General features: G+C 39.9%; 1 pseudogene; it reads left to right on the top strand.

The window, feature by feature from the left end:
• The first annotated feature begins 3,701 nt into the window (after positions 1-3,701).
• Positions 3,702-9,380, top strand: LOC101606758 (annotated as a pseudogene).
• Positions 9,381-10,383: the final 1,003 nt, after the last annotated feature.

Genomic DNA, 10,383 nt, shown 5'->3' with positions numbered 1-10,383 from the left:
GCAATACAGTTAACTTGAAGAAGGAAAGTTAAATGGTTTGGGATTTGTTGCTCACATATCTGTCTCCCACAAATTCCCACTGCAGTTAATGGGTGGGGGAAGCTGGACAAGTTTAATATAATGAAACAAGAGTCAGAAAACTCAGATTTTCCTAGAATAATGGAAGAAATCAAGATAACCTTTCATAAGGGCTATTTATAAATAGTATTGAAGGATTTAAGTGTGAAATATAATGTGAATCATGTTCTTTATAATACAGTTGTTAGATGTCTCAATTGTTCTGTTGTCCATCCACAGAGATGTTCCTAAGAAAATTAAGATAAAGTTTTAGGGTGCCTGATTTGTACATGACCCTACCAGTTCCCCCTTTTTCTCCTATCTTAAATAAATATTAACCTTTATTTTTATTTTTTTTATTTTGTGTAATTTTGTGAAGTGGATTGCCCAAGTTGCATAAATTTCAGAGTCCACCAAATCTGAGTCAGCCACATCTGTTCCTTTATTGAATAAAAAAATTCATATTTCACCTTCATTTTTCCTGCCTTATCTCTCCCCAGCTTTATTAAGGATGAATAATAAGGTATCTGGATTCAAGGGTCCTTTCTGCAGAACATGGCACTGGTCTGTGAAAACCAGGGGGTTACTTAAAAATCTCTTCCAAGGTTCACTACCTCCCTTGTAAGAAATCACTGGTGATTATGACATCATGATGCTTGAAGTTGTCATAAAGCTGGTGAAGAAAATGTATGCCCTCTTTTAGCTCCTTTTCCAATAGGAAATATGAATGGATAATATGCAAAGAACTCTATCCTGGGAAAGCATGTCTGGAAATGTTTACTGCATATTAACACTATTGTCTTCCAGAGAAAAGAGAACTTGCCCATCTTCACATAGGATCTCACAGATTCAAAAACACTGATAGACAGTTGGACTTGGAATGGGAACATTGATTCTTGTGCTACATACAACTTGAAAACCAAGATAACATGACCAATTGTTAATTTCAAAATATTCTAATTTGTTTGCATTGTTTTTATATTGAAATTTCATTCATACACATAGACATATTGACTATGGCTAGCCACTTCTAGAAATTTTGGGTATTTTTGTTAAAGAAAAGCAGCCTATTTTTATGTTGAGGGGAATCCAAATATCTACACCATGAACTTAGATTCCTGTGGCTGCCAGATCTGACAGGCAATTATCAAGGCAGAGCCAAGTTCACGCAAGCCTGTCTACAACGCTCTTATAGCTAAAGACAAACCAAAATATTGACAAGTTCTTCCAAAAACAGCATGTATAACTTGTAGCTGAAATAAGCCTGATGTAAGAAAGAATACAGATGGCAGTATAATCATAGGCTGGGTCTACAAGATGCCAAACAACCCAGGCAAAAGTGAAAAGCTCAGTCGATCAGTTGGTGGTTTTGTCTACATGCCACTGAGCAACAGGTTTGGCTGACTCCTTCACAGAATAGGAGGAGCCTTTGACATGGCTTGAGCAGATGTTCTCTCATGAGGCATACTCAGGTTTAGCTGTCAAATCTATAACTCAGATAAGTTATTTGATGGATAATGAACTTCTTTTACCAAAACAACCTTAAAATGTGATACATGGTTTATCTGTAGTTTTTAATTCATTCTGAAGCCTATTTCAATGCTTGTGAATGGACAAGAATAGAGGGTACCTGACAAGAAATACAATCTCCCAATTTACATGCCTATCTTTAAGATTCCATTAACTCATCCAGCAGTTTTATTATTCAAATATATTGAAGGGTAACTAAAGTCCACATTACTTTCTTCAAAACCTACAATGATAGCTGTTGACTTTCTGTTTCACAAAAGGTCATGTGTTAAAGGCTTCCTCTTCATTTGGTGGAGTGACTGGATGTGATGGCTCAAACTACTTTAGAGTATTAATCCATGGATGGATTCATAATTTAATAGTACTTTTGAGAGCTGGTGGGAACTATAAAGTAGAGCTTAGGTGGAGGAAGTAGGTTACTAAGTGTATAATTTTGAAGGATATATCTTGTCAGCACCTCTCTCCCCCTCCCTCCCTCTCTCTGTCAGTCATTTAGCTCTACTACATGTTTCTCACTATGATGTTTTGTCCCAGTATGCAAAGGTCCAAAATAATGCAGGCCAGTGACCATAGACTGAAACCTTTGAAAGCTAAAAATAATGCTTAAGTTTTTTTCTCAGACTTTCTTTTCACAATGATCACAAGTGATATAAAATGAATAGAGACAGAAAAATGGATTAAGATATTAAAAAACTTGAGTCAGGATAGTCAACTTCTCACCAAGTCTCTTGAATTTGGTTGGCTAAATAGTCCTTAAGTTTTTTTTTTGTTTTTTTCCCCCAGTGGTATTACTCCTTCACATAAACTAATGTGAGTGCTTTGAAATGGAATTACCTTTTAAAAAGTGAAATTACTATTTATTTTTAAAACTAAAATATAGCTTTATGGATGCTAACAACTAAACAGTTGCTAAGAAGCATGCTTGCTTGTGAAAATCCTCCCAGGGGCCAGTGGAATTTTTTTTTCACTCAGTCTTTGCAAGAGTCATCAGGAACAAAGACAACTTCTAGGTCCAACTCTATCATTGTAGCCCTTCTCTCTGATTTCTGGCCACCTTCTAGTCACTAGTTTTTTAAATGTACTTATTCATTTATTTACTTATTTGCAAGCAGAAACAGAGAGAAAGAGAAAGAGAATAGGTGTACCAGGGCCTCTAGCCATTGCAAACGAACTATAGATGCGTGCACCACTTTGTTCTAGCTTGGTTGACAGCCTGTGATACTATTATGGAAAGGTGGTAGAATCTTTTGGGAGTGGACTTCATGGAGGGCAGTTAGGTCACTGGTAGCATGCCATTAAAGCAGGTGTTGGGACTCACCTTGCTTCTGTCTCTCTATTTCCAAACCACTGTGGAGTGAACGGGTCTCCTCTGCTACACATTCTCCCACCCCAATGTCCTGGACTGCCATCATTCCAAAACATATCAAAGAAGCAGGAATGGACCTCTGGAGCCCAGGAGCCCAAATAAACCTTTCCTCCTCACAGATATTTGTCAGTGATGAAAAATTGACAAACATATAGAGAAAAATGTACTATTTTCTTGAAATACTCATCTAAATACTAGGCCAAAAGAAGTATGGGAAGTCTTAAGGAAGAAAATATTGGTGCAATTACAAATACTCTATTTTTCTACTTTACCCAAATTTGTCCTGTTTTCAATGTTGTTTTTATTTTTCAAAAGCTTTTATGGCAGTAGTATGCAATGTATCTTTGTTCAATAGGATAAGGATCTGCCAGTGTGTTTGAAAGTCCAGCCCTTTCCAGAAATTTTTATGACCCAATAACAGATTTTCAATAGGTTACTGTTCCCATTGATTGAGTAAGGATGTCAACTACCATATAACCTATAGAAAGCAGAAGAAATACTAGTGCTTTCTTGACATAGACTCATTACTGGCAGACCACACCTCCCTCAGAAAGTGTAGGCAATCTTTGCAGACAAATGGAAGTCTTTCTCTTGGAAGGGGAGAGATGTAGTTGGAACATTCATAACTATTTTGCATGTTAATATTGAGCTGAGCTTTTTTAATAATCCTTAACTATTTAATACAAAATTAGCGTGCAGGTGGTGGGAGCAATGAGGGGACTGAGACAGTGGTAGCAGCAGTGGGAAGATGGAGTTTCCCGGAAGAAATGACAATTACCTGATGATCACTGGGCCCTCGCACCCTTCCTGACAGGGGCCAAGGCATTCCATACACCAAGCCTGGGTGATGAGGAATTTGAAATCTCACCCATCTCCTTGGATTCTGATCCCTCACTGGCTGTCTCCAATGTGGTTGGCCACTTTGATGAGCTGGTAGATCCTACTTCTTCATAGGATAGCAGTTTTTCAGCCCAATATGGGGTGCAGATATTGGGAATGCCTGTGGGCATGACCCATGGCTTGATGGAGCAGGGCAGGTGGGGGGGCTCCTGAGTGGGAGCTTGACCATGGACTTGAACCATTCTATAGGAACTCAGTATAGTGCCAACCCACCTGTTACAATTGATGTTCCAATGACAGACATGACATCTGGCTTGATGGGGCATAGCCAGTTGACTACCATTGATCAGTCAGAACTAAATTCCCAACTTGGTTTGAGATTAGGAGGTGGTACCATCTTGCCACCTGCCCAGTCACCTGAGGATTGCCGTTCACCTCTTCACCTACTAGTTCACTTCATGAGGATAGTGTTGAGGATTTCCGGAGGCAACTTCCAAGCCAGAAGACAGTAGTGGTGGAAGAAGGGAAAAAGCAGACTGCCCCAAAGAAGAGAAAAAAAGAAAGATCCTAATGAACCTCAGAAACCAGTTTCTGCATATGCTTTATTCTTCCATGATACACAGGCTGCCATCAAGGGACAGAATCCTAATGCCACCTTCGGAGAGGTTTCAAAGATTGTGGCTTCAATGTGGGACAGTCTGGGAGAAGAGCAAAAGAAGGTATATAAGCGGAAAACTGAAGCTGCTAAGAAAGAGTACCTCAAGGCTCTCGCTACTTATAAAGACAACCAGCAATGCCAGACTACTATTGAAACAGTAGAATTGGATCCAGTACTACCATTACATACTGCTCCTCCACCACCCGTAGCTACTGTTGACCCAGTGTCTCCAGCACCGGCCTCAACAGAGTACCCTGCTGTTGCAGTCTGGTTCGCATTGCTGGTAGAAATCACCCAACCCAGAGCAGCTTCTGGGAAAAAGAGATTTACTTTGGCTTACAGGCTTGAGGGGAAGCTCCATGATGGCAGGGGAAAACAATAGCATGAGCAGAGGGTGGACATCACTCCCTGGCCAACATAAGGTGGACTACAGCAACAGGAGGGTGTGCCAAACACTGGCAAGGGGAAACTGGCTTTAATACCCATAAGCCCGCCCCCCAACAATACACTCCCTCCAGGAGGCATTAATTCCCAAATATCCATCAGCTGGGAACCTAGCATTCAGAACACCTAAGTTTATGGGGGACACCTGATTCAAACCACCACACCTGCTTTGTCCCCTTGCATTATTGTTAATTCTATTCTTTCATCCTCTGTGGCAAACCAGGCATCTTCTGGTGCTCAGGGTCAACTTAATATTACCAAGTTGATTATTACCAAACAGATGCTGCCCTCTTCTTTCACCATGTCTCAAGGAGGGATGGTTACTGTTATTCCAGCCACAGCGGTGACCTCCCGTGGGCTTAAACTAGGCCAAACGAGTACAGCTACTCTCCAGCTCAGCCAACAAGCCCAGATTGTCAGTAGGTCAGTGTTGCAGGCAGCTGCAGCAGCTGCTGCTTCTATGCAACTGCCTCCACCCCGACTACAGTGCCCTCCATTACAACAGATGCCCCAGCCTCCAACTCAACAGCAGGGTACCGTACTGCAACAGCGTCCACCACTTCAGGCCATGCAACAACCTCCACCTCAGAAAGTTCGAATAAATTTGCAGCAACAGCCACCCCCTCTGCAAAGCAAGATTGTGCCTTCCCCAACCCTGAAAATGCAGACAACCTTGGTCCCTCCAGTTGTAGAAGACAGTCCTGAGAGGCCTATGGGTAACAGCCCTGAGGCCCACACTGTAGAGGCGACTTCTCCTGACACAGTCTGTGAAATGATCACAGATATAGTTCCTGAGGTTGAATCTCCTTCTCAGATGGATGTTGAGTTGGTGAGTGGGTCCCCTGTGACACTCTCACCCCAGCCTCGCTGTGTGAGGTCTGGTTGTGAGAACCCTCCGGTTGTGAGCAAGGACTGGGACAATGAGTACTCAGCGATGAGTGTGTGGTGAAGCACTGCAGGGATGAGTGCTTGGCCTATGTGGCCTCTAGGAATCCAAACACCATGGTATTTGTGAAACAGACTTCCTTCTTCTCCAAGACTCTGAAGATTTGTCTGCTGAAAACATGTCCGAGAGCCTGTTTGTCAAACACAAGCTGGGCTTCTGATAGTGCCTGAGCACGACCTGTGGTAGTCATGCTCCCCTCCCTCTTCCTTCAGTGGAGGGCCAGGATACATGAAGCAGGGGCAGAGAGTGCTGTCTTTGGAATTGCTTTTTAACTTTCATCTTCAAGCAAAGTTACCAGGATAGTAGCAAATGAAAGGGTGAAGAGAACGGACAAGTAAACCATAGGAATGATAGGGGTGGTGATAGGGGTGGTGATGGTGGGGGGGGTGGGGCTTGAAGAAACTTGATGTAATTGTTACAGGATTTGCCTAAAATATTAAAATGATGGGAGCGTACTCAGCTTTGATTCTAAAAAAAAAAAAAAAAAAAAAGTTTAAAGATCTTGCTTTATCCAAAGAATAAAGGGAGGGAGGTCCAAATAATTTTAAGTTTGGCTAGATAAATCTGCCAAGTAATGTACCATGAATAGTTTGGCTAAGTTGATACCTGTAAACACGTGGGAAATTGAAGCAACTGGCCGTAAACCTCATGAAATTAAACAGCAAATTGTCTTAATATCCATTACAAGAAAGTAGATGGCTTGTGTATTTTTGTTGGTACATTTGTTTGATTATATTGGACTTCTTTATTTGTATAATTGCTTTGATTCACCATTTTGTATGCTTTGCCAGATAATTAGTTAATAAGCTTATATTAAGTCCTACTCTGTGTCAGAAATAAAATACTCTAAGGATTCTGTTTAACTTTCATATTTACAAAGGTGATAAGTGGCTCCATTTGAGCAAGAAGTAAACCTATATTTCAGGACAGTGTTATTCCTCCTTTCTATTTAAAAAGTCAACCTTTTACATACAAACACTCTTGTTCTAAACTTCAGTGTCTTACAAGGAGGAGAGTGAATAAGTCAGATTTGTATGCACATGGAAACACTGAGCAACATTTAGACAATGAGCTTTCTAGGAATTAACAATTGTTGGGTATTTATAATCTTCTGATATAGACTCTGGGACCTCTGGTGAGGACCAAAGGCCTTGGCATGACCTCTTCAGTGGGTTGCCAAGCCTGTCCCTGAGTGTATCACAAGACTATGGGAACCCTATCAACTTCTTTATATATTATTCTTATTTATTAAATAATGATTTTAATTTATTCTTTAGTTTCAGTAGTATAATTAATGACAAAGGAATTCCAGCCTCTAGACCCTAATGAGAGGACTGGTATCACATAAGCCAAAGTAACCTTGCTATCTGAGTGTCTCCAACACTATTTTCTTTATCTTTGACTACCTTGAAGACCATTTTCAAAGTATATTATGAAGGCATGTCAAAGGGTGTATCATCAGCTTAAAAGTTTGGAGAGGTAGGAAAAGTAAAACTCCAGACCTAGTGAGGTAGTTCAGCTTGCCATCAGGTCCCTGAGTACACTCATTACTTGTCTCCATTACCATGTTATGTCTTAATTACTCGGTTCCATCTTCCCACTCTGGGTCACTATGTCACAGCTGGCTTTTCTGCCCATCCCTAATTAATGAAACCTTATATAGTATCCAAGTTTATTGTAATAACCTCTGCTAAGGGATGTAGTGGATGAAAAGGAGACCAAAAACAAACCAGAAATTGTCAGAGATGCTCTCCAAGTAACCTTGCTCCATTAAGGGCCTTAGTTCAGGAGTTCTCTTTTCTGCTTTTAACTGGGATGGGCCTTCCATTTTATTTCACTTGGAATTTCTGGCATAATTAAGTACAATGATCAGATTCTGCCTGAGGAAGAAAAGAGGTGACAAAGATCAGGAAACACACATGTCTGCATCATTTTAGGATTTTGAAAATAGTTATTCCCTCATGCTTCTCGCATTTAAATTTATATTTTGTCAAATAGAAAAAAAAGCTTAATACTTTCAAATGGCAACATAGAAAAGTAACATACATTCATCAAATGGTTTCATTGTTTCGAAGGCATTGTTTCTTTTATAATTGTGACATGTCATGTAAAGACAAATTATGTGAGAGCTTTTTCTAATTTGTTAGATGTAATGCCAGGCAATAAAAATTTGCAAACTAAAAAAAAAAAATCCTTTAAAAATCTGATCACTATTATGTATGAGTTTCTGTCTCTTTCTTTCTTACACACACACACACACACACACACACAGACCACAGCACCACCACCACCAATTCTGTTTATTAGAATTCACACTGCTCTTGAACAGATAGCTCATCTGCATTTTATCAGGTGTCCCTGTAATTAAAGCTTATTGTAAAGTGAGATATTATTGGTATATTTTATTACTTGTCTATGTGAGGTGGAACAAAGTTAAAGGCATAAATGAATTCAGTTTTACAGTACTTTGTTTTAAACAAATGTCACTACCTACACACACAAACCTAATTATCAGTTCTTACACATTCTGCCAAATATCAAACCTATAGTTCATAAGCCACACACTTGACAGGCAGTAAATATATTCCCCCTAATTTAAAATTTTATTGCAAAATACCCTCTGCACTATGTTAACCTATACTAAATCACATCCTATACCCTTAGCTCTACTGGTGTTTGCTTACTTATGATTCAAACAGGAAAACAGTACTAACTCCTATTTCTGGATATCTGGAATAATAAAGAGTGAGTGAGAAAGGTTATGTATAAGGAAAGAACTCAGAACACTGGCACAAGAGTTGGCATCCACTATAACAAAGAATAACAGATTCATCCACGACTCATGGTGTTTTGGTATGGTGTCCAAAGATTTTCTGTTCTGAAAGTCAAGGTTGCTTTGTATATTTTTGTATAGTTCAACGACTCTCTGCAGCAGCGTAAAACCCAAGACCCAGATGCAGGCCCTCACATTGGAACTGGGCAGCTGGTTTGAATGCATGTGGGCTAGTATTGTATTGAGTTCTATTTTCCTATGCAAATTTGTGTAAGTGAAGGCCAGTCCATCCTCACTCTCACAATGGGCAAATTCCTTGAGAGGAGAACTTCCAAGAGGAGATGTTGCCAGTGGGGTCCTTCTGTCATCAACAGACAACTGTTTTGTCATCAACTTATAGGAACAAGTGTACACTCAACCCAAGCAGAGGAACTTAACCCATAGTCTTCACAGGGGCTGTTAGCTCCCAGCAGACATCATTTATTATCTTGACAGACAAAGGGATGTGGTGAAGATGGACACTGCGGTCCTGTTCCATTTGCCACTGTGAATTATCCTCCCATCTTATCCTCTAGTCGTGGTGGGCTCTGAGTGGCCCACTTTGAAAAAGAGTCTGAAGCCATCAGAACAAAAAGCACTGGGAGGGCTTGGGCTGCTAAAGGCTACATCTGGGCTCAGCAACATGCATACTAATAACATCATTACGGCCGAGTGGTTTGGAGAGCGTGTTTACTTTGTTGTGGTTGCTGTCACCTTCTACAGCTGAATTGTTAATATGTGGTTTTAAATTCAAATAGCACACAGGGCTAATTTTCTTGTATTTGCCCAAAAAATTAGGTTACATAGTTCATCTAATTTTCCCTCCACTTTTTCATGTGTGGGTGGTACTCCTTGTAGAGAGTACTTCTTTTCCATGACATTGAACTTGAACCTGACTGACCTTTCTATAATGAGTGAATTGAAAACATCTCCCTTTGGAATGTGGCTTGTAGATACTGGCTAAGCCAGTTTTTCTGCGTTTGATGAATTAAAGGGGCAGATTCCTTTTCACAAACCTCAACCAGACGAGAGTTTTTGTTTTTTTGTTAAACAGGATTAAAAGAGGAAAAAGAAAAGTAAAATGTAGGAAATGAAGACAGGAAAGAAAGAAGGAAGCAAGGGAGACAGGAAGGAAGAAAGGAAGGGAGAAATACAGAAATGAGCTTTGTAAAACCTTTCTTAGAGGAAGTCTGTTTCATTAAAAGTTAGGCATTGATTTTAACAGACAGTGACTAGGCGAGGGCTTGTACTGTCCTGGTTTGTGGGTTGTTTTTTTTTTTTTTTCTTTTTAGTTGTTCTGTTTTCATCATCTATTTAAACATTCTAGAAAGAGCCTGCCACTTTAAAGTTCTGGGTATTTTAGTAAACATTTAAATAACACATTTTATATTTGTCTCTTTAAACTCAGATATTCTATCTTTTCTCCTTGTTATTTTTTTTCTCAAATTAGTCCTCCCCCACCTAAAATCAGAGTTACAGGGAGAGACACTTGGGGTCAGAGCTACTGCATAATGAGCTAGTACATTTCTTCTCTTATGTGTTGATAGCCTGTGGATTCATACTTCTTCATTGTTTAAAGGGGGAAAAATACAGAATTGATGGAAGACAGCTGAAAACAGTAAGCAGCAGAAAGTCCAGCACTACCAGCATCTGATCTTAATCATAATATATCCTCTGTCTGGTTTGTCACAATCTATCGCTCAAGAACACCTTCAATGGACAGTAATTTG

Source organism: Jaculus jaculus, chromosome 4, assembly GCF_020740685.1.
Source record: "Jaculus jaculus isolate mJacJac1 chromosome 4, mJacJac1.mat.Y.cur, whole genome shotgun sequence".
Taxonomy (NCBI): domain Eukaryota; kingdom Metazoa; phylum Chordata; class Mammalia; order Rodentia; family Dipodidae; genus Jaculus; species Jaculus jaculus.
Note: the sequence above shows the minus strand (reverse complement) of the source record. Positions and strands in the feature narration are given on the sequence as shown.